Consider the following 25,895-nt stretch of genomic DNA (forward strand, 5'->3'; position numbering starts at 1 on the left):
AACCTCAGTGATTCTGTGTCCTCCTGGTCAGCCATGACTGAAGGCATTTCTGATCCAGATTTGTGTAATTACCAGACTGAGAGCTCTGTGCTCACAAGAGTAGCATCCAGTGATTTAAAAACCAAAACCAATCCCCCAGAAAAACCCTGAGTGGAGGGTGGATCTGTGAAGGAGTCCTTTCTCGACAGATCTTAGCCCATACTTCCTCTTTGTGAGAAGAGTGAACCCAGAAACCATGGTTCATTGGTGGGAGCAGCAAGGTGTCTTCCAGAAATCACTGAACAGTTGCTATGTTGAGTTACACAGCTGAAAAACCCCATAGGAAAACATAGGGTAGGATAAGCCTTTTGGGGCAAGGCAACCACTCTATTAGCAGTAAGACACTCGGGTGTCTAAACTCTCAGGTGAATATTGACACTAATACCTGAGAGCAGAAGAGAGGCTGCATCCTAGGATGAGGCTGGGAGGAAAGGGTTATCAGACTCCAAGTGAAGTGCTTTGTTAACGAGGCAGATTAAATGCAGGTTAGGTTTACCAGTCATAGGGCTTTGACCCTGTATACATCTCGGTTTCTGAGACACAATAACAGCTACTTATTTTAGCTAGCCAAAATTACCCCACTTGAAGAAGTTTTGTAATAATATTTTTTTTTAAAAGACTTTGTTCAAGTGTCTGTTTCTGTGGCCATTTTTAGAACATAACAGCAACTGTAAATACTCTGGCATTGTTTTATTTATAGTTGTTGCTTTTATAATTTATTTCCTAAGCTGTATGCATTGCAAACTTCATACAGACTTGTTCTCATGAACCAGTCTTTAATTTTCTTCAGTGGACTGTTTGTAGTCCCTCATACAGATTCAACAACCTGTGCAGGAAATCTTTGATCTTCCTGAAAACTTTTAATGGTATTTCTTGAAAGATAAAACAGAAAGTCTAGTGATATTTTGGCTTCAGTTTCTTTAAAAAAAACAGTTCAATATTTTCAACTAGAATTTGACAGCACTTAAACAGTTATGCCAGGGTTGTATTTTCTCTTGTCTTAAACTCTTTTTAAGTGTTGTAATGCTGTTAAGAATAGCATTATAATTTCCAAGATCACAACACCTGCTGCAAAGACTTCTACTACATCTATAGTAGAGTTTGGTACAACTTAAATCTTAACATTTTATTTGCCCAGATTGAATGGGGGAATAGAAAAACAGACTATGTTATATTCATAGAATACTGACAAGTCTTTTGAAAATTTTGGCCTGAAGGTATACAGAGCATCTGCTTTTCTTTGCTCTTTTTATACAAGTAGCTGATAGCCATCCCAAACATGCACTTTCTCAGGGGGCTGAGATTATCATACCTTGGGCATGCACTGTGGATGGATTAAAAAGAATGTATAAAATAATCAAATGCAACAAAAAAAGAGGTTCCTGCGTGGTTTCAGATTTTTATAGTGATGCTCAAGAAGTCACAATTTCGTAACTGCCAACTGTACCTACTGCCATCATTATTGACCAGTCCCATTATTTACTTAAAACCACAAGGCAGTAGGTGAATGGGTTTTGCAGAGACTAAGAATACTCAAACTATTCTGTTCCTCCTCAGGATGATAGATTTTTATATTTTTTTTAAACATTTCCCTTCCAAACAAATACTGTGATGTAGTTTTTAAATCACTAAGCTGTACAAAACAAAGGGAAACTATAATCACATAGGGAATTTTGGGAAATGTCGCCATATGCCTGGTTAATAATACCTCTGACATTGGGTTATCATTTATTGCACTATAAAGTACCTAAATTATAGAAAAATTCTCAAGTTTTTTAATGCTGTAAGTCTAGTGTTTATTTGTATGCTACTACATGAAATGCTGTTTCTAAGGAAATTTGGTTTTTACAGCCTAGGGGAAAGTTCTTTTGATATCTGTTTTCCCAGGAAGCCTCACTGAGAAAAGATGCAGTGTAATTCAGTTTTGGAAGTTTAGTTATTACAACAAAGTTGACCAATGTGTTTTAGATATATGTATGCATTTTACTAATAAATAGTTGGGTAAGAGATCTGTAACCACACTGATGGGAAGATTTTGAAAACAGGAATATAATTTTTCCCATGCAACATCTTGAAAACACTTCTACTTCAGCAACACTGATAGCTGGAAGCCTAGGCATCTTCAGAAGGATTTTGATTCATTTGATTCAGTCCTCCTATATATTGAAACCTTTGAGCTTTCTTTTCTATATTGATAACAATACATTTTTACACTTTTTTATATAATATAAATAATCCCTAAAACTCCTATTTTTGAGAGGAATTCTCAGTTTACACTTACAGAAGCCAAGAGAAGAGTCTTATAAAGTATTTTATTTGCTAAGCCTGTATTTCTCAGTTCCAGCAACATTACTCACCAAATGACACTACAAAGGTATTGTAATATGATTGCTGAGTATGAGGGTAAAAGCAAGCTGTAAGTTAAACACTGAAAGAAACTGGGCTAGGCTGATGTCCCTTCCACAAGTGTGTTTTGCAGGTGCAACTAGTACACTTGTGTGCTGGTTTCTGGATAGTAAAAAAAGTAAATAAATTGCTGCCTACCACTTCTTAGTAAAAGAAGTGAAAAAAAGAGGTATTTTTTTTTTCCTAAGATGTTTCCAAAATTAATGTTTTTACTATGACATATACTGTATTAAAAACAAACAACCAAAACAAACAACCCCACCAGAAATAAAAGCAAAAGACAAAACCAAAGAGAGATAAAATAAAGAATGTATAAAAGCCATGTACATGTCACATCAGCTAATGACATTTCTATTTAATGGACAAACATGGCGTAATTTATTGTCAGTATGGGGAGTTTTATATTGTGCGATTCATCAAGATATGAGCCTTTCAGAATCTGTTTCTTTTTCATTCCCTTCTAGGGACTCTTTTGAGTCCTGTCAATTTCAAAGAATAATCTTAGTGGTCTGCTATTCACAGCAAGACAAATCCATGGAATGGATAAATTCCATTTTTTGTGGAACTGTGATAAATCAAACGATATTTCTGTTTGCTAGCTTGCAAAACAAACAAAAAAACCCACAAAAAAATCCCCAAATCTGAAGTTAACATCCCTATAAATACATTCAGTCATAGGCTCTGCCTGTATGTGTAAAGACAGCTAGGATTATTAAGCATTAGCAGAATACAACTTCATTTTATAAATCTAACTTGCCTTTCACAGGATTTATGGTTTTAAATTTATGCAGCATTACCATTTCTTATCACTCCTGACTATACCATAAGCTAAAAAATTGTTCAGGCTGTCAATTATTCAACAGAGATGTACACTGTGTATTACGTTTGAAAGAAGTATTTATGAAAACCCTCAGTGGTGGCCTATCTTTACTCCAATTGAAGCCAGTGGGCATCTTGACATTCATTTCAGTAGAACACTTGGGAAAATACTGTGCGCTTCTAGGACTTTGATACTGATATTTAAAAAGAGTCCAAATTCTGAAGCTTCTCTTCTGTTATTATATCCAGAAACAAGACCAAATTAATCACAGAAAATAGTCAAAATATCAATGAGCATCCTTGTAAATTCAGATCCAAACAATAGATCTGCTAGAGAAGTATCACCTCCAATGCCTTCTGTGAAAATATGCTATAAAATTAAAACAAACAAAAAACCCCCACATATATAAAAAAAAAAAACAACCAAAAAACCCAACCCCCCTCCCCCCTCAACCTCCATTAAAACGCAGTTGCCAAAGCTGGAATGAAAGCAGAATACAGAGTTGTAGTGGTCAGCAAAAAGATCAGGCAAAACACTGATGTGTCCTGGTTTGAGCAGTAGCAGTCATTTTTCTCCTTCTTGGTAGCTGGTGCAGTGCTGTGGTTTGACTTTCGGGCTGAGAACGGTTACTGATAGCAAGCATGTTTTGAGTTACTGCTCAAATGTTTGGTTTGTCCAAGGCTTTTTCTGAGCTCATGCTCTGCCAGGGAGGACGGGAGGCCGGGAGGAAGGAGAGACAGGACACCTGACCCAGGCTAGCCAAAGAGGTATTCCATGCCATAGCACGTCATACCCAGGATGTAACCGGGAGAGACCCAGAAGGGCTGGAGAGCTCTCCGGGGATGGAGGAGGTATCGGTTGGTGCTCGGTCGGGCAAGGTGGGGTGAGTTGTTGTATTCTCTTCACTTGTTATTTGCTTTATCATCATTATCTGTAGTAGTAATGGCTTAGTATATTAAATGGCTGTAGTAGTAATGCCTTAGCTATTAAACAGTTCTTACCTCAATCCGTGGGGGCTACATTCTTTGGATTCTCCTTCCTAACTCCCCGGGAGTTGGGGGAGCAAAGGGGGGGAGTTAGTGAATGAGCTGTGTGGACTTGGTTTAAACCACGACAGTATGTTAAGAATGTTCCCCATCATTGACCTTCAACTGTTCTTAAATGACCATCTAAGAAAACCTTTTGTTTACTCACCTCATTCTGGTTAGATTTTCCTGGAACTCAAACAGTGTTCTGGGACCTTTACCACACGTATGCTGAACAGGGTGTGTAAATCACAGAGTGTGCCACTCTTCTATATTTCTATTAGCAGTTCTTATTGGATATTTTTATTTATTTTTAAAAAATGGATGTAAACTGGTTTGAAAAAAACATACTTGCATCCTTAACACGCCTGACAATTTAATCCTGATAATGCAGTGGAGATTTGTCAACATTTTCTCATCAAACAGATTTTGGTTATAATTTATTATATACTTCAAAAGAAGAAGGAATAATGACCACAATCTGAAATTAGGTATTTGGGTCAGCTTTCATTTGCACATTGTGTGTGGGAAAGGGAATTTGACTATTATCTGATAGTATGTAACTTAAGGATAAAAATGCAATTTCCAGGGTATTAAAATGTAAAAAGTTCACACTTCAATAACTGAATAGCGATTAAGATATTTCTGAGAGGACGATATATATCAGTGCTGTTGACAGCAAGAGACAGAACTGTTCCAAAGATTAATGCCATTTACCCTCCTAAAATCAGAGCTGTTGCTGCCTTTAATCTTGCTTTTCACCAGTTCAGAAGTGTTATACTCCCACATTTCTGTCTTAGGACTGAAACTACTGATGCACTGAATTTCTAAAATTCTTTTCTTTTATTAAGTTCAAAACTGCATCTTTTCAGCTTCTTAATGATTTCTTTAAATGTAAAGCCTATAGCAGCAAAGGCAAATTTTCAAATTAATAATAGCCATCTGAGTTTATTTACTCAAGTAACTTCCTTTAAATCATATTGATATTACTAAAGAAGGCAGTTTAATTTCTTGGCTAGTAAAATGAAATGACAATGTTAAATAGAATACGGACTGTTTTAATAGAAGTCATCAGAAATAACCTTGAAAGCCAAGGACACATTGCTATATTCTGTGTATTCATTTTCTCAGAGTAAATACTGTGAGGCATTAGGCAAGAATATTTTATGAAGATTGGCTCTGAAGTGTAGAGAAGATATATGCATAATCTAGGGTTTGTTTTTGAATCTGATAAAGTGTTGCTTTGAGATTTTGGCTGTAACTGACCCAGAATATGAAACTACTGCCTTTCTGTCAGGTGCAGGGCAGTAAACCTATGTTAGAAGGTCAGATAGGGAACCTGGATGTCATAGTTCGTGTTACCTTCTTCAGTGAAGAAAAGTCATGATTTGTCTGCCCTTTTCTGCTCAGGAGGCTGTGGTGGGGACTGTGTCCATGTTCACACAAGTATCCTACAAGCCTCTGCAATGCCATACCATTTTCATAGGACTTAGCCTGTGCATCCAAATCACACAGCTGGAAGTCATATGTCAGGTAGTGGTAACACTGATGTATATAGCCGATGTGTTCAGTGCTCTATTAAGCTCAGATCAATCAAAGCACTGTTGCTTTTTCTAGTAATATCTGTTCCATGCACCTTGTTTTAAAAAAAAAAAAAAAACAAAAAGAGAAAGCATGGGGACCTTGAAACTTTTTCTTGTTCCCATGAAAGTGGGAACTATGACACTAGCTCCCATTAGCCTACGAGCTAGTTTGTGTCATTAGCTTACGAGCTAGGCTAATGACACAAACAATTTTTGAGGGGATTATGCGAGGAACCTTGAAGCAGTACTGCCAAATCTCAACAATAGACCTCCTCCCACTGGCAACTTGCCTTTGAAGAGAGGAAGTTCTAGAAAACGTACTGAAGCAGTGAGTTTAAGGACATGGGCTACGAAATTCCCCATAAGAAGAAATATCTAACAATGGAATATAGCTAGTGTCCCTCTGAGACACTAAACCCCAGGAGAAGGCTGAGTAAATAAAGGATTAGCTACTACAAGGGACAGTGAGGCAGTGAAACTAAACTAACAAAAGAGAACTGTTGCTACCTCATTAGTTTCAGGTGCCTAAAGGAAGGCTATGCATGTACGGATTGTCCTAGATAAACTCATGGATTTAATAACTGAGATTTTTTGGTAGTCAGATTTAGTACAGAGGTTCAGACAGGAACCTTGAAATTTGGAAAGGCAAAAGAGAAGGTATTTGTGAGGATTTCTACTGTGGGACTGTAGCACAGTCTGCAGCTGTCGTCAGGTTGACAGTAGAGGAATCTCAGCACATTTTGCCTGGGAATAGTAAGTGTCGTGGTTTAAACCAAGTCCCCCAACTCCCGGAGAGTTAGGAAGGAAAATCCAAAGAATGTAGCCCCCACGGATTGAGATAAGAACGGTTTAATAGCTAAGGCATAACACAATAATAATGATACAGCCAATAACAAGCGAAAAGAATACAACACCCCACCAGCCACCGACCCATAACTCACTCCACCCTGCCCAGCCGAGCACCGCGTGCTCCTTCCTCCATTTTCCTCCAGAGCTCTCTCTCTCCCAGTTGCATCCTGGGCATCACGTGCTATGGTATGGAATACCTCATTGGCTAGCCTGGGTCAGGTGTCCTGACTCTCCTTCCTTCCAGCCTCCCCTCCTCCACCTGGCTGGAGCACGTGCTCAGAAAAAACCTTGAACAAAAACACCCTCAAAACATACTTGCTATCAGCAACTGTTCCCAGCCCATAACTCAAAACACAGCACTGCACCAGCTACAAGAAGGAGAAAAAAATGACTGCCAGGGCTGAACCCATGACATAAGTTTTGCCTGGCATGGGAAGGTTGTGAGGGGTCTAAGTTTCTCCAGCAGTGTGGCTACACACGAGAATTTGCAGAAAAGAAAATGTTGCACTTTCTGGTTTTCTCTCTCCTTGTATGTGCTCGTGTTATCACTTTAAAGGAAGAAAGCAATAGCAACAGTAGGAGCTACTTTAATTTTTTTTCTTTCTCCCCAGAGGGAGAGATACTGTTTTTTTCTCAATTAATGTAACCTAAAATGGAAGTATTTTTCAAGGAAAAATTCCATGCAATCAAAGTGAAAGTGGAATATCATTAAAATGAGATAATATTTTACAGTTCGCAGATTTAAATATTTTAAAAGGTTAAGATATTTAAAATGATGTTACAGTTGAAGCTAAACCAGAAATAATTTAAAACAGGTTCCTAATGCATTTAACTATTTAATGTGATAACAGAATTTTTCTTCACTTCTAATTCTTTGGCATATCGGGTGTGTCCCAAATGTAAGGCAAATAACCCAGTTAATTGATTTCTCTATTTTAAGAGTTCAGAGGTCTAATATATATTGTGGGCCTGCCTATACTGGCTTTCATTTTAGTGGGCCAATGCTGCAGTTCATAGGCTACAAGAAGTTCCTGATGGGGACTCTTTGTATTTATAAACACAGACATCACAGGCCCACTTCACCAGTCTGTCTAGGTCCACTGAATAGCCACCCTGCATTGACTGTACCTTCTCAATTTAGTATCTTCAGCAAAGTTTCTGAAAGTGCTGTCTCTCCCATCATCAGGGAATAGACTGTTTCACAGTGACATGGCACAACAGGTGCTCACACCTACATGCTTGTGCTGTACAAATAACTGCATGCTGGTAGCAGCAATATGTTAAAAGCTGTTACACAGAAGTATGAAAATAATTGGTTTTGATGCCAACCTCTTTTGCATTGAAATAAAGCTTTCTAGTGTATACCACATTGCAAGCCTTCTTCATCTTAAAGCAAAACCACAAATAACAAGGAATTTTACATAGCAACATTAGTACATTATAAAAGAGACATCTGAGGATTAATTCTCTCTATGGATGCAGGGGAAACTTCTAAACGTTTATGCTGCTGTGAAGGCGTTGAGAGCTTTAATCCTTTTACAGTGAACTTGCTGTTCCTATATATGTGAGTAGATGATAAATCTTGTAAATATAGCGCTGCCTCTGGGCTATCAAATAATATATCACCATAGTGGTATTTTAAAAGCACTTTCAGTTCTATGTGTTAATAAGAATACATATTATATGTGTTCACATACGAAGTAATTTCTGTGTTTTATGTATATTCCAGCATCTCTTAACTTTTTATTCAACATGTGAAATGCTTAATCTGTCTTCATCTGGTGGGACCCTGACCTAGCTGTATAGGCTAGGTAATGCAGCAGTGTTCCTCAGAGGAACAGGAAGTATTAGTTTAAATATGGCCATATTTTAACATGATTGTGTAATTTTTTTTTTTTTTCAGCTAAGGCAGGAATTCATTCAGGTCTTTAGCTCATGGTACAGAGTAGTAATGACAGAAACACTGCCCCAGGCTACAACAGCAGCTCTGATTTTGGTGAGAGATCCTTAGCAGAAAGGTGATAATTCCTTTTTAGGGGCTCTTCCTGTGCTTTCCTCTCTATATAGGAAATTGCTTACTAGATAAGTATGACAGATTTATCCTACAGAAGCATACCTACCCTATTTATTGGAGATTAAGCTCTCATTTACATAGAACTTATTTTTATTGAATGTTGCTAAACTTTTGTTTCAATGATGTTTGCTCACAGGGGGTTCCATCACGAGTGTGATTTCATTCTACTGTGTCTACTTGTGATATCATAATTTTAACTCCAATAGTTTTCTCGCACAGTAGAAGAAAGTTAAAGCCTTCCTGAACAGAACAGTTCTTTGTGAGCTGCTCCAGGGAGCCACCACAGATGGAATTAATTGTGCTGCTGTGGTTTGTTATAAAGCAAAAACCATGAAGATTTTTGACAATGCCTGTAAATTATCAAAGCAAAAAAATGCTGCATGCCTTCTTTGTGTGAGGGCGGCAACAGTGACATGGAGTTTGAAGTCAATGTCAGAGAGAAACTGGAGTATTGACTATGTCCTAGAAGGTGTTTAAAATTTTTCCAGGTAGGTGCAGCTCTCTAATGACAAGCAGTTGTCTGACACAACAATCTCTAGGTTTAGTGGGGTAAGGGCTCTAAAAAAAATAATAAAAGAAAAAGGGGTAGTTATAATCATAACGAAGCAGCGTGGGAGCAGCAAACATGCAGAAAGGTAGACAAACCTGATGTTTTATTGAAAAAAGGACTTCCCCGCCCTGCACCCCCTCTTTCCCTCCCCTTCCCTCCCCCTTCCCCCCCCCCCCCCCCCTCCCCCGCCCTGGTCTAAACCAGTTGCACAACCCCGATCTCTCTGAATATCCAGTCAGCATTTGATATGTTGCCATTCAGGAATTACACTTATCAGGGAAATTAGACCCAGAACTGTAAGGTTGAAAAGAACTGTTTTAAGGTACAGTTAGCACCTGGAGGAAGTTATCATTAAAGCTGTGTCAGGTTGATATAAGAATAGATTTTTTTTTTTTTTTACTTCTTAAAATATTCAAGAAATATATTCATATTCTTCATATTAACCTTTAGCATGGTCCTCAGGTGAAGCAAGTACTGCACATTTAACTTATTTATCACAGAGTAGGGAAGTATGGCATTACAAAACTGTATTTTGTATATTTTCATCTGTTTTCCAGTTTATAACTCCAGCTAGTGCCTGGATGTTGGTCCTGCATTACTTCAGGCTCTGCAAATGACTAAAAGCAAAGGCGTTATCGGGAGTGACTGTTCAGTGCAGTAGAGGACAAGATTTGTATCTGGATATAATCTTCAGGGTTAGGAAGTCTCACTTTCCTGATTCATATTAATCTGTAATATGAATTATATTGATATTGCATACAAAGGTACATACATATCATGCATATATGCATTCAGTAACATTTGTGTTAAAAATGACATAACAGTTTCACTCTGTACAATGCATAGCACAATAGAGCCCTGATATGTAACTGGGACTCCCACAGTTCCAGTATAAATCACTGGGAGGTCTCTAGGGTTTTTTTCCTTTTAAAATCCAGTGGCCACTTACTTGTCCAACCTTGGCAATAGCTCTGCTGGTTTTAACCAGCTCAAGACGCTATGATAAAGATCACATAAACTCTGGATAATGCAGGCCCTGAGGTTACGGTTCTAGTTAGAGGTCTTGCATAGTGATATATGCAAATTCTGTGAGTTGTTGTGAGGATAAAGCTGCACATTGAGGACCTTAGTAGGTCCTAAATAAGGATATTAGTTCTTACTACCATGTTTCAATTTGCATTGCTACTTTAGGACCTCTGATTCTTACCCCATGTTCATACGTGTTTAATTATTACAAAGGACAACCCAACATTAAGGTTTTATTTCTGAATTTCTGATTTTTTTTCCTAAATTTCTGAAATTTGAATAACCTATATCAAAAGAATGTTCTTTATTAAACTCCAAGAATGATCAGATTATCTGAGTGCCAAAACTGGTTGAAGAGTACATGCTTTTATGACTTTACAGGATTGGGTTGAAGTATTTGTAAGAAACATGTTAAAATCTCAAACTTTCAAGTAGCTGTAGCTCTCAGATGTGTGAAGAATACAGCGTATGCCTTTATAGGAATCTCCAGCTGCTGGCTTTAAAACAACTAGTACAATATTTTGCAGTTCAAAAGTTGCAATGGTAATAAAACAAACAACAAAAGAGACAACAACTTGGGCTCCTTCATGTGAAAGACAAACACAAAGTTGCAAAGTTGTCGGTGTCAGTTTGCTCAGAGTCTATCCTTTAGAACTCTTCTGAAGGAGCAAAGTTTCAAGCTTTGTTAAAGACATAGCTCATCATATGGGTATACATGTGGGTAAATACATTTCTGTCTGCCTCCTGAGATAAATTACTGCCAGCTTTCTCTCAGCTGCAGTTATTTAGCGTCGTTAAACAGCTGTTGTCACTGTAGAAAAAGACGGTTGAACCTCACATAAAAATATGTCTGTTTTGTAACATCAGAATGCTTTGCTACATTGTAAGGTTTGGCATAAGTGTAAAGGGATTTCTTTTAATATTTATTGGTTACTATTATTCTAATGAGATTCTTTTGGGATGATAACATTAGGTGCTTACATACTGGTACTTCAAGGACCTCATAATTAATCTGGGAACAGAATGGAAAACATAATTTTTATGTAAATGCACAAAAAATGCTAATAAAAAGTGCTTAGATTAACTGTCAGTATTGCCATAAGGGTATAATGACTATCTTGACTTTTTTTTTTTTTTTTTATCTTACTGTTTGCCGTGTATTACTTGGGAGATTCTGCCAAGTATTAGGTGTTAAAATCTGATTAACAGATTTAATGGCTGGCTGGACAAACAATTTTTGTTCTGATATGGAATGAAAATGAGAGCTGTTACTGGGATCCAGTAAAGCAGAAAAGAATATATGCGGATTTTTAAGTGTATAAAGTGTATAAAGCAGAACTGCTGAAAAATAGTCATGTGTTTCAATTTGTGAGTCAGGATGGGGTAAGGATGAGAGATGTTTAGAAAAGCAGTTACTTGAATGTAAACCACAGAAGGACTGTGCTCTGTTTCAGGCAAAACAAGAATATGAACTTGAATTTCTAAGAACTATGTTCTTGGCTATTATGGCATATTTTCTACCTGAAATTATGAATGGCTTTGTTCTTGTTTCAGAACAGAACAAATTATTTTCTAACTAATCTCTGTATTGCTAGCAATTTTTTCTCTAGTGATGTCTGTTTCAACATGGATGTTAAGAGTGCTAGATTTCCCAGTTGCTGCTCATGAAAAGAGATGCAGATCTGAGTTAATGAAATGGATAGTATTTATGATAATACAGGAAAAATTCCCAAATTGCAAAAGAACCAGACAGTGGAACCTTCCCTCACTAGACACAGCTCTTAACTGCTGTGAAAGAAAACTGTCAGAAATGTTACCCATGGTTCATATAGCTTGTCCCTGATTATTCTAATTTTACTTTCAAATCTAAGTACCACCCGCTTATGGATTATTTAGCCTCCTTTGGCACAGATGATATTAAAAGTATGTATGGTCTAACACCCTGACTCTGAAGCTTCAAGTACCCTGCTTCAAGTATGGTGGCTCCTGGGAGAGCCTGGGGTAACCCTGGTGTCATATGTACCCAGAGCTCAGTGAAAGACAATGGCACCTTCTCAGGAAGCTGCCATTTGCTTTCTGTCCCAGTCTAGAAGGAAGCTGTTATAAAAACGTTTGAAAATAAGTGCCTTTTAAAAAACATTACTAATGGTACAATCATCCAGTGGGGCATGCTGACACTGATGTGCTGGATTAGCAGCATTGTACAGCAATAGTCTTGCTCTTGTTTATAATGTCATTCAAGCCATGCCAGAATTGTGTGCAATATGACATGAAATATAAAAGCAATGGTACCAGAGAAAAATTAGTTTTCGATCTTCTCAGAATCTTCATAAAACAAGTACTTCACAAACCCCAAATTATATTTATTTGTCTTAAAATACCAGTTTCACAACTACTTTGGTGATCTATTTAACATTTGATTATACAGTACCTAAATTCACTGACCCAATGCAAAAATCCTTGGTTTTGACTAGTATCTGATGGTTTTATAGAACCTGTGGTGTTTTGTATAGTTCTTTGCAAGGTATTTTCTCTTGGTCTCTGTTGAAACCCCAAACTCTCTTTATTAAAGGACTTTTACGCCAAAATACAGGAAAGAGCATACTTCATATTTATGTGCTTTTGTTTTAGCCTAGAGAAAGAATAAGGTGTTTTTTTCAGACTTCAGAATAAAAGCATTCTGACTCTGAAAATCACCTGATGCTTTCACTGAACCTCAGCTGAAAGCTACAAGTGATTGTTTCTTGTGACTGTCTAAGGCAGTCTAATTTCAAACCTGTTATATACAAAGACTTGCAACAAAATAGGCTGTTTGGAAAAACAGCCTTGTAGGAAACAGGCTTTCCTGTAGACAAAAGAAAAAGAACACAAAGTTGAGCAGTTGTGAAAAGGCGTTAAGTACTTGGAAATCTTCACCTATTTACTGCATTTCTTTTTTGCCATTCTCCAAGCTCTATAGACAAGTAATTGCATTTGAACTGCAGGCTCATGAAGACAAAAGATCAATGGCTTGAATTAAAAATTCTTGTTGAAGATTTTAGCTAATCTTACAAAGGACCATCAGGGCTGCATTTCAATTGCCACGTTGGTTTACTTGAACCTACTGCAGGTGCTCCAGTTTTTTGTCTCATTCATCCTGTCTGGAACCTGTGCGTGATACGAATAGGAGCCCATTGTTATTGCAACCCGTCCTGTGGGCCTCTGTGTTTGGCATTTAGCCACCTGCAATGGGACTGTAAGTAGGCACTGTGTGGTTTACGAATAGTAGGAATTATTTGTTGTCTAACGCTGGGCTGTTTCTCAACCTGCTGGATATGTAAGTGCCCTTGCAATAGCTCTGTGGGCTTTCTTGAGGTTTCCTAACATTCACTGTACTGCAATATTACTGCCAAAGTGCTACAGCTTTACTAATCTGAGAATAAATTGGTTTCCTTGTGTCACTCTTTCCCACTGTCATCAGTTTTAGTGTTGCTCCAGGGAGCAGTACCTGTGCTGACTCCGTTTGTGGAGGAAGGGAGTGCATGGTAATGTTATGGTAACCTGGTAGATTTGATTTGGAATGATCTGGATTATGTTCATTATCCCAATCCCTGTCACAAGGGTTGATGTCTTGTGTCCTGCACACTGTATCTTTTTTATCCTGCATCATATTTTTTAGGGACTGAGTTATCCTCTGGGATATTGAATAATCTGATTTGCAGCAGTCTTTCATCAATAGTCTGGGGGTTGCTCCAGTGTCTTTCATCTGCTGACCTTACTCCTTGATTCAGATTCCTAAGATACTAGGTTTTCTGTGCTATTCATCATATTTTGCTGAATTTGTTTCGTCACAGAGACTGAACATACAGCCTCTTCTCTGAAGGCTCAATATTACACCTTTTCTTCCAGCTTAATGTAATGTTTACTTTTTTATCCCTCAGCTATGCACTAAGTTGCCATTTGCCTTTCTCCAGAATCCCATCTCTGCTTTCAGACCTGTTTTCTCTTCTCTTGCTTTTTTTTTATAGAATCGTAGACTAGTTAGGGTTGGAAAGGATCAAAGTTCATCTGGTTCCAGCCCCCTGCCATGGGCAGGGACACCTCACACTAAACCATGTCACCCAAGGCTCTGTCCAACCTGGACTTGAACACTGCCAGGCATGGAGCATTCACAGCTTCTCTGGGCAACCCGTTCCAGTACCTCACCACCCTAACAGTAAAGAATTTCTTCCTTATATCCAATCTAAAATTCCCCTATTTAAGTTTAAACCCATTACCCCTTCTCCTATCACTACAGTCCCTAATGAAGAGTCCCTCCCCAGCACCCCCATAGTCCCCCTTCAGATACTGGAAGGCTGCTGTGAGGTCTCCATGCAGCCTTCTCTTCTCCAGGCTGAACAGCCCCAACTTTCTCAGCCTATCTTCATATGGGAGGTGCTCCAATCCCCTGATCATCCTCATGGCCCTCCTCTGGAATTGTTCCAACAGTTCCATGTTCTTTTTATGTTGAGGACACTAGAACTGCACACAATACTCCAAGTTCTCTCTTAAAACTCCCTTTATTCTTTTTAAGAGCAGAGGCAAATTAACTGCAGTCCTCCACAGAGTTCATGGCACAGAAGGTCAGATAACTGCCCAAGGTTTAGTGCTCTCATGACAGATTGCAAATACTTCTCTCTCAGTGCAACTTAGGCCTGAAAATCTTCCTGATCCCAGACAGGGTCACTTCTAAATGACTCATGTCTCCAAGCTTGCATCTGGAAGAAAATAAGTTATTTTCTTTTTTTTTTTTTTCCTCAGGTGACACACTTCCAGGAGTACCCAAAGAAGAAATGAGCCACTGTCTCCCCACCCAGGTGGAATACATACAAGCCAGTTTTTATCACTCCGCTCAGGGAACTGGAGTTGCTGCCCAATGTAGACAACAAAGGTGTTGTATGCATTCTCTGCACCATTAAGGGAACTTGCTGTATTACAAGAAAAGTGCAGGTTCAAGCTAACAGGAATGTGGTATGGAATAGGAACTGGGAATAGGACTCAGGTGGGAAACAGGGAGGGTGCCCTGTGAGATATTGGAGACACACCTCTGGGAGTAAGTCTCCTCAGAACTGCAGAGATTTTCAATACGCAAGTCTTGTGGAATTACAGAAAATTGTAGGATCTGCTCTTTTGCTGTAGATCAGACTCCTAATACTTCTCTGCTATAGTTGCATGGTCAACATCTTGTATGTGATTTAATTGAAGCTGTTAAAATCAAAAAATATTTCATAAATACGTGCTGACCAAACAAAAGTCTGAATTTGGTGACACTGTCTGTATATACACAGCATGAGATAGTATATACATCTTTCTTTGTCTAGATTTTTGACTTGAAGTTTTAGGCAAGAATCAAGTCCTACAGGAGCTGAGAGGGTAAGATGTTATGTTACACATGAAGCAAACCTGAAAGGCAGAGGCATGCCTGACTGCCTTCCTGAATGCTGCATACTTCAGAAATGTAGGGTTCCTCACTGTGGATTTGTTGGCCTGGTGGCAAAACAACCTCTAGTTTTCAGCAATCCATCATGAAAGCAAGCAGGACTCTGAAGGAATCCTGCTTTTGTGTCTTTGCTAAGGCTTGTGTACTGTGAAATGTTTTGTACATTTGTTGTTTTCTGGTATTCAGCTGTGTAAGTTTTGTTTTCTGTGTATTTCTCTTTTTCCTTTACTGAATATTAAGGGAAAGAAAAGAACAAGAAGAGTTTTTGAAGATTGTGTTCTGGAAAAATCTTCTTTCTTCTATTGTGTTTCCCTAAGGAGTTTCGCTAACTTTTCTTATTGCCATGTTTTGAAGCTCACAATATGACAGACCTGCCTTCTGTTTGTTTGATCCTTTTGGTTTCTAATGCAGGAGTAACCTTAATCAAATCAGTTTCTCAGGCACCAGTATCTGTCCAGGCTTTGTCCTTTTCCCATCCCAAACTGGATCTAGCACTGCTTAACGAAATTCTCAGAAGAAAAATGTCACAGAGCCACAGTCTCTCTCTTGCCTTTAGAAAGTGCAAAATATAGTGACCCTTCTACAGACTTGGTAGGCATGTTAGAAGAAGATAATGTTATGTTCCTGAGACAGCTGGAGATATGTTTTATACTCCTACAGTATATAAATTATAGATCCATTACAAAAGATTTACCCAATTTATGTTTCCAAATAACTTTATTCCTTCTAAAAACAATATGAGACTATAACCATTTTGGATTTTTTTTTCATACAGTTTCTGGGTATGCTGTAGGAAACTTTGCTATTCTCCTCTTGTATATGGGTACAGAAGTCACGTAAAAATCTTCCATATTTTAAGTTCAGAAAAACATTGGCTCACAAAGACATTGTTGATTCTTATGAGATTGTGGAATTTCTTCATTGATACGTTTCAGAACAAGTTCTGTCCTAAAATGGATCTAGGCTTTGCTGTTCTGCAAACAGTCCAGTTTAAGTAAGACAATAATTTGTGTGTTTTGCTTGCAGGCTGAATTAGAACGTTTTAGCCACAAAGCATACTACTTGTATACTTTGATATATTAAGCTATGCTCTTTTTCTTCATACTATTTAAACAGTGCTGTTTTGCCAGTCTGTAGTGTCCTTTTCAAATGACCTTTCTGGTAGAACATGTTGTATTCTTTGAAAAGTCCAATTTAATTTGAAGGCTTCTCTGTGCACATTGAACATACTTCCATTTTTTGCTTAAGGAAAAGTACTTTATATTTTGTTAATTTATGCCCAATTCTGCAAGGAGGTACAGACCTATTTAATAAATCAGTGTATAATGTTAAGAATATACATACATTTTTACATAATCAAGATTAAATCTAACTCTATAACCCTTGCTTAAAGCAATTATCTCTTAAAGAAGCAGACTCAGGAAAAACAGGAGGATTTATTATGTGATAGGGAGAAGTCATCTTAATTAATATTTGATAACACTGAAGAACTAAGTTGAAAAATGTATACTTTTTACAAGAAAGTAATTGGAAGGCTAAAGTTACGCACTACAATTAATGTGATATTATGATTTATGTATTCTAAACCAGGTATAAACTTTGTATTGAAAAAAAAAAAGTACTAGGATTAATCTACAAGACCCTTACTCGAGAAACTAACCCAAATAAAATCTGCAGTTCATTTTATGTGTAAGTGCTCATCACTGGGTATAAAGGGTTCATGAATAAATCATAGTAAAATACACTTTCATGACATTATAACATACTAGGTTTTTTCCTGCACAAATTTGTAGAAGGAAGGTTACTATGGTAACAGAAGACTCATCTGAATGATTGTATGTCAATTGCTGAGCATTTCTATGCCTGGCTTTTCCAGTGTACCTTTCAGTTTCAAACTAAAATTTTAAAGCTACAAGAGACAATGACTAAAATGTAGAAGTCTCGCAAACAAATAAGCAAAAAGAGATGAGAAAAAAGAAAAAAGTGATCAAACTTTGTGCCATAACTGTCTCTATAGAATCTGTTTTCTTAAAGTAAAATAAAATTAAAATCAGACTTGTCAGCTAGTAATTTAAGTACTTCAGTATGTTGCTCCAAACTAATTTTGCAAAACCACACAAAATAGTATCTACTTCTGAAGAAATCTGGCCTTCCTTACAGCAATTGAGTCATGAGATTTCTTCAGCAATTTTATAAGACTGTTACTATAAAGCTTCAAGAATACCAGCTCAAAGTAATATGAAAATGGCATACATACAGCAGCTGTTCATGGCACGGGAATATTAGAATAGTTATGACTAGAATGCATCTGAGTTCTCAAATGCCAGTTTCATTACATAATTTGAATTTGTCTTTCAGTTTCCATTTCAGTAACTGGTACTGAATAAAGCTTGCCTTACTACTTAAAGCCTGGGTTTCTGAGTTCTGGAAGGAAATCTGCTATGTGGATTAGAATAGGACAATTTTCAGGCTCTTTGCCCTAAAATTTCAAGCCTTGTGAACCATGTAAGGTGTAACTGAGCTGGGAATCTTCAGTCTGTAGTTCTCAATGATTCCAGACTTGATAAGGATTAAAGATAAAATACAGCATGAATTTAATATTGAATTTCTAAAACTAAATACAATTGGTTTTGTAACTACTAATTATAACTGTTGTTGCTATTTACTGTGGTACATTCTCAGCATTCTGCTTCTTGCTCAGGAAATCTTAAAAGTTTTAATTCTGGCTCCAAAGTGAATTTTTATTTTTCCCAGAAATCTGAAGTGAAAATTAAAATTTTCAAAGGGTTCATCAAAGGAGAAGGTTCCTGACTGTAAGTTTATCTTGTGTTCTTAACTTCAGAGAAGATATATTCATGAAATGATTTGGCCTTGATATTTGAAGTAGGATTCTGCTAGCTGCTCTTCTGTTTCATCTGTTGTAAAAGATAGGATTGCATTGTTACCTGAGTGAGTTGAATGTATACTCTAGAATGCCAGTTTGTAGTGTATCACTACTGCTGAAGATCTGTGGGTGACGGATGGAAATAGTTAGTTAAATGGATCCAGTTGTAATCACCCTGGCCTGGCTTAAGCCTTGGGAATGGTAAAGAAAATACCAGGTACTGTTGCCCTGGACAGGCTCAAGCCTTGAGAACCTGGAAGAAAACACCAGGTGTTAATTCCCTTCTCAGGCCTAAGCCTTGGGAACTGTAAAGAGAACTATGAAGCAGGTGGTTTGCGAGATAAAGCAGGATGCGCATCTCAAAGATAGACCAAACAGTGTGAATACTTATAACCCTTAGCAGTGTTGCTAAATCAGGATGATAAGGGAGTAAAAGAGTGGGAAGTTACTGCTTAGCATTTAGTAGACTATAAAAGGGATGTGAGGCGACCAATCAAAGAATTTGTGATCATGTGTAAAGGAAGTAGAATAAATATGAGCTTGTCACACAATAAAGGGTCTTATCCTGGATTCACATTGGATCAGGCATAGTCCGTTTCTTTCCTCCAAGATCAGCCCTGAACTCTTAGACATCGTGTACATACCCTCCAGTTGTGTGGTTCTAAACTATGTGGTACTCTACTGCTGCCATAACCTGAAATAGTTTAAAGATCTTTTGTGTCTGTGCACATGAACTTCAGGGGCTGCAGTGTTTCCAGTGTGGACAGAACCTTGTTTTGAACCAAGGTCTGAAGAACTGATGCTTTAAAAATCCCACAAATCCAGGGATTCCCTTGGGAGACAGCTGTCTCCAGCTCTTGGGGGGCTGGAGATGCTCAGACCTGCTTGGGAGATTAATATTACCAGATCTTTTTCTGTTTTATTACATATGCTGCATTTCTGTCCTCTATCTGTTCATAACTCCTCCTCACCTTTCCTCTTACTTTGAGGAGAAAATTTTACCATCTTACTTAGATGTTAGTAAATGCCAGAAATTGATCCATCTTCTTTGTTAAGTAGAAGAAGAAAAGGGTTAACAAATTAACTACAACTTCTGCATTCGCCTAAAGCAATATCTGCGTACCTGGATGCTATGACTACTTTCTTAGAGGGGTGTGGGATATAAAGGGATAGGGATGAATTAGATGCTACCTTCATATTAGCTGAAACAGGTGAAACTTGGTTAAGTCTCTGGTGTAGAAATTCTTGTCCTCTCAAAACTGTTGAATCAGCTGCTTGTGAAAATGGTGGCAAACTTTCAGTCTATGAAGTGGGTGGCTTAACAAGCTTGAGCTGAAGGGTTTGCTTGTTTGCTCTTTGTGATGGATGTATTTATAATTGGTGTTTTGTTTAAAAGGAAGTAAATGTTGGTTCATTTTGAATGAAATAATTTAGCAGTTACTTGAGCAGATCTGATATGGGAAGGTAACAGTCATATATGGAGGTATGCAGCTAACCTATCTTGAGGTTATTTTGGGAGTGCACATCTGTTTACACCTTCAGAACTGTCTTTATGATTTGCAGTCTCAGTCTATACCAGAGTACCTATTTCTTTATATTTTGTGCAATTATTCAGTTTCATTCAGTCAAGTTGCATGACTGGGCACACTATGTTTGTACCTAGAATATCTTCTTAGGTCTCAAATGCCACACTTTCCAAAATCCTAGGGAAGTCTAATCATCATTTCATTAGCATGTATAGAGTGACAGATGAGTGAACCTCCAAGCATGAAATTGGAGTAAGTATTAACTTTAGAGATGCCTTCCCAAGAATAAAGGATCTTGGCCGATATGTCTCTCCACAAGATTCACAAAGCTAAATATGCTTTTTAAAATCATAGTGCTGGAAAACTGTGAAAACCTGAGTGCTTAAAACTACATTCAGCAGAATACTACAGACTAGGAATCTCAGAGCAGCTGCTGTAAAAGTACTGGTGACCAAAGGAGAAAAGTGGGAGATGGAAGAAGTAATTTGGCTGAGTTATTCTGTTTTTTTATGACCTAACATATTTTATTTCTATTTGAAGAAAAACAGAAATAGAAATATCGCTTTTGCAAGAAGGTGAAAATTATTGCATCAAAAACTAATTCGTCAGAGTTGTGTGTTACTGACTGAAGTTCACCGCATAGCATCACAATGTCCTCAGGAGGCCAAGGTAAGTGACTGGTCCCCTCTATTCACCATTGGTCATGCCCTGTCTGAAGTGCTGGGATAAATTCTGGGACTTCTAGTACACAAGAGACTAACTGGAGTGAGTTCACTGAACGGCCATTAGGATGAATAAGAGACTGCAGCATATATTATATGAGGAGAGGCTGTGATATGTAAAGATATGTGTGGAGAAAATGGGGGAAATTAGAGACCACCTCCCCCCAGTCCCCTAAAATTTTATTATAACATTAAGGAAACCTTAGAGTAAAATGCAGCTGCTGTGTGTTACTATGGAGAAGCCTGGACAGAATCAAAGGCCTCCTACAAGATCAGGAGGAACAACACTGATGAACAAAGAACTGATAGTGGGAGAGGAGGATTTGCCCTTGTATAGGTGGATTAAGAAACAGGGCTATCGGATCTCTAATCAGGAGAGAATATCCTTAAAGCCTGGTACAGCACATGGGCATCGTTAACATACAGCTTCACACATCAGCAAAACATGACAAGGGTGTCCTTTCGATGAAAATGATGTAACCTTATGGAAATTAACTGACCACACTCTACATTGGTAGGAGGGTTACGGGGAGTTACTAACCTGAATCAAATTGTATAAATGCAATAAGGAAAGGGAAAACAGGGAAAGCACTGTAACATCTGGGATCAGTCAATGTGCTGAACCCATCTTTTCCCTCATAGGGACAGCTGTTGGGTAAGAAGTTTATCTTATGCATGCTAAATAACTGACTCATGCTAGCTGTTATTAGCTATTATAGTCTGTTTGTGTATCACTTCAAGCTTGTTTTTGCAGAAAGTCGCTATCACCAGCAATCTCTGAACCTTAATTTGTCATGATTTTATATTAATAAAAAGTGTTATTCCATAAACTGCTAGTGTTAGTCCTTCGTGGGTGCTAGCAGTCACTGGCAGTGGGTAACATATTCAGATAAAGTAGGCAGACCCGCTGAAGGGTCCCTCTGATGCTGTTGGCACGTTTCCCTGAACAAGTCAGTCGAATCTCCCTCCGATCCAGCAGGGCTGTTTGTTGAAGGGTCCCTGTAATGAGATGCTGACAGACTGGTTGGGCACAAGGGTCTTGGCTTTCCTGAGATGTCGATAGACAAATCTAACGCTAGAGGTTGAGAAAATCTGGCCCCTTTTCACATGACAATATGTTTTCATGACTAGAGTGCAAACCTGTTTGTGTGGGTTTTTTTTGTTTTTTTTATTCCTCTAGTTATAGAGTAAGGTTGTTATTTGGAATATGCCTCCCTACTGCAGGCTTTTTTTCTTCTCTACTTTTGCTAAGCATGGTCCTAAGATGCCTTTTGTTGTGCATGAATGATCATCTGGGAGACTAGGGTAAGACAACTAGGCTTGCCAAGTAGCATTTTAAGACATCCGCTTCCCTATGGCTTCACCAAGGCAGAAATGACCAATGTCAGGTTTTACTCTTTGATGTCAAATAGGGCTGGGAAAGGACTGTGGTTTCTTGTCAACACGTTGTTCCTAGTGATTTTTCTAGTGAAAAATGCGTGGCTTTTCTCTACAGCTGTTCCTGCTATGGCAGGGCACTCGAGCAGGGTATACTGGAAAACTAAAGGAGAGTCAGAGCTTGGAGCCAAGTCCTGTCCCACTCTCATCCACACTTTGTTATTAATTGTTAAACTGGTAGCACAATACCCAGTGAGGTTTTTGGCTCAGGGGTCATGGCATGATTCCCAGCTCAGTTTATTTAGGATAGGTGAACATGTCACAGCACTTCAAGGTTCCTCCTGGACTAAATTATCTCTGAATTTGGCTAGAGATGGTTAGACTGTTCATTGTAAACCTGTAAGCTCACACTATAAGATTTTGTCGTGGTTTAAACCAAGTCCCCCAACTCCCTGAGAGTTAGGAAGGAGAATCCAAAGAATGTAGCCCCCACGGATTGAGATAAGAACGGTTTAATTGCTAAGGCATAACACAAAACCCCTACTGCCATTCACTACTACAAATAATAATGATACAGCAAACAGCAAGTGAAAAGAATACAACACCCCACCAGCCACCGACCCATAACTCACTCCACCCTGCCCGGCCGAGCACCATGTGCTCCCTCCTCCATTTTCCTCCACAGCTCTACCCTCCAGCCTTCTCTTTCCCAGTATGCATCCTGGGCATCACGTGCTATGGTATGGAATACCTCATTGACTAGCCTGGGTCAGGTGCCCTGTCTCTCCTTCCTCCCGGACTCCTCTCCTCCACCTGGCTGGAAAAAACCTTGAACAAAAAACACCCTCAAAACATGCTCAAACCATGACATTATCCACCCCTTATTCCATACCATTCACGTCATGCCCAGATCCCACATTTTCAATACACCATCACTCTTAAGTCCACCCCTCGATCATGAGACATCTCTAAGTTGCATCTTTGGACTGATAGCCTGAAGTATCTGGGCCCACCAAAATCATTCACCGTCCCCTTCAGCAGTTCTACAGCTTGCTGCTGGGGACTCCATACAGCTGCCTTCCACCTCCAATGCTTCCAAAGCACTGGAGGGGCCCAGTGGATCAGATACCCGGCTATACTGTCCCACATGCCCTGCCACTCATGACTGTCCAGACTTGGGGACAGTCTCCTGGTGCTCCTATATCCTTGTCTAACCCTAGACAAGACCCAAACCTGACTCTGCTTAACTTTTGGGATCAGACAAAATGGTTGTGGATGGAACACACTCTGTGTGTGTGCCACCATGCCGAAAACCATCACAATCAGCAGGCAGGTCCCAAGGGCACCCAAAAGCCATTCAAAACCATCAGAACTCTCAAATGATGCTGCTGCACTTGTCACTGGGGCTGATGTAGCTGCCGTGCTTGCCAGCTCTCCCACTATCAGCTTCTCTTCTCCCGAGTCCGGATCTTCCTTCTCTGCCTTGCTGGGAAATGCTGCGTGGTCTCCTGCCTCCTGCTGGGGCTCGTTGGGTGACTTCCGGGGAATATTCTCGGACGCTGCGGGGTTCGGAACGGCGGCAGGACTCGGTTCCTCCTCTGCCTTGCTGGGAAGTGCTGCGTGGTCTCCTGCATCCTGCTGGGGCTCGGCGGGCAACTTCCGGGGGACACTCTCGGCCGTCGGAGGGTCGGGAATGGCCGCGGGACTCACCTTCCCCGCTGCGTGATCCCCCTGCTCAGCTACCGCCCTGCTCCGCTCCTCCCCCGCCTGCTCCCGCTGCTCTGCCACAGCCGTTTGGCTCCCCGTGCCGCTCTCCCTGGCAGCCTCAGCTGCCGGCAGCTCCCGGGGCCGCTCCTTCCTGGCTTCACGCAGCTCCACACAGACGACGACGAGGATAAGGACAAGGACAGCGAAGAGCAGCGGGACGGCCTGGTACAAGTCCAAGTCCACGGCCACGTCCATCCCCCCCTGCTGCCAGAGCCCCACCGTATTACAAGCCTCCGACACAAACACAAACACATCCAATCCATATACAAAGTACCCGGCAAAATCCCGAAACAGCGAGATCCAGAGAAAAACCTCTAAGAGCCAATAAATCAGCATTGTGACAAGAGACCATAAATCCGCTCAGATCTGTTCTTATCTCAAACCCTCGGGCCCCACGTTGGGCGCCAAAAATGTGTCGTGGTTTAAACCAAGTCCCCCAACTCCCTGAGAGTTAGGAAGGAGAATCCAAAGAATGTAGCCCCCACGGATTGAGATAAGAACGGTTTAATTGCTAAGGCATAACACAAAACCCCTACTGCCATTCACTACTACAAATAATAATGATACAGCAAACAGCAAGTGAAAAGAATACAACACCCCACCAGCCACCGACCCATAACTCACTCCACCCTGCCCGGCCGAGCACCATGTGCTCCCTCCTCCATTTTCCTCCACAGCTCTACCCTCCAGCCTTCTCTTTCCCAGTATGCATCCTGGGCATCACGTGCTATGGTATGGAATACCTCATTGACTAGCCTGGGTCAGGTGCCCTGTCTCTCCTTCCTCCCGGACTCCTCTCCTCCACCTGGCTGGAAAAAACCTTGAACAAAAAACACCCTCAAAACATGCTCAAACCATGACAGATTTTTTAAACTTTATTATTATTTTTATTTTGTATATTCTCTTTTCCAAAAAAGCAATGCTGGAATAGTTGTAAATATTTGCTAAACTATTTTGTAAATAAAATCTGCTGAAGGCTGGTTGGGTGCAGCTTTGTTTCATATTTTTTATTTTTTTTGCTGCTATTAGTACCCAATTGATTATGTGAAACATAGGACTTGTGGCTAAGTACTAAAACTCTTTTGCTCCAAGCTGATATTCAACAGTTAAACTGATCAGTGCTTTTGTGAGTAAACTGGAGGCTGTCTAAAAACCTGCCAAAGCTGTGTGTTTGTGACCCTGGGAGTTAACAACAGGGACAAGCTGCCCCACTTAATTGTGAAGATGTTCATGAGTTTGCCTTCAGTTGTTCAGCTCTGCTGTAATTGCTGCAATGGCTCGAGTCTTCTGCTCTTGTAGTAGCTCTTGTCTGTTTCGTTTCATGCCTGTAACATTAATTTTACATGATGGAATACTCTACCAGTGCTGCCTCCTGGGATCTTACCTGCAGGTGATGAGGTTTTTTGAATCCTGAAAAAAACTTGAAGCCTATTTTATAGTGTGGATTTATAATGCTTCCTGTGCAATTTGACCACATATTGATTAAATTGTTTAATTTGGATTTAGTATTATCTAGTATGTTCCTTTTTCTTTCAGAACACACCAGCCAGCTATTAATGTGGAATAAAATAATAAAGAAATATATATAAATATTTTGTAGTGTATCTGTAATACCCACTAATTTTTTGATAAAGAAACAGCAATTCTGAGAATTTTCTGAAACATCCCTGATCAGTGAGAACCACTTTAAACTTCAATCTTTATTCACACAGAATTTCTTAGAGTGAAAAATTAGTGGAATTAGAAAAACCCCCACCCAAAACAAACACAAATCCAAACTTATGTATGT

Source organism: Melopsittacus undulatus, chromosome 4, assembly GCF_012275295.1.
Source record: "Melopsittacus undulatus isolate bMelUnd1 chromosome 4, bMelUnd1.mat.Z, whole genome shotgun sequence".
Lineage (NCBI taxonomy): Eukaryota > Metazoa > Chordata > Aves > Psittaciformes > Psittaculidae > Melopsittacus > Melopsittacus undulatus.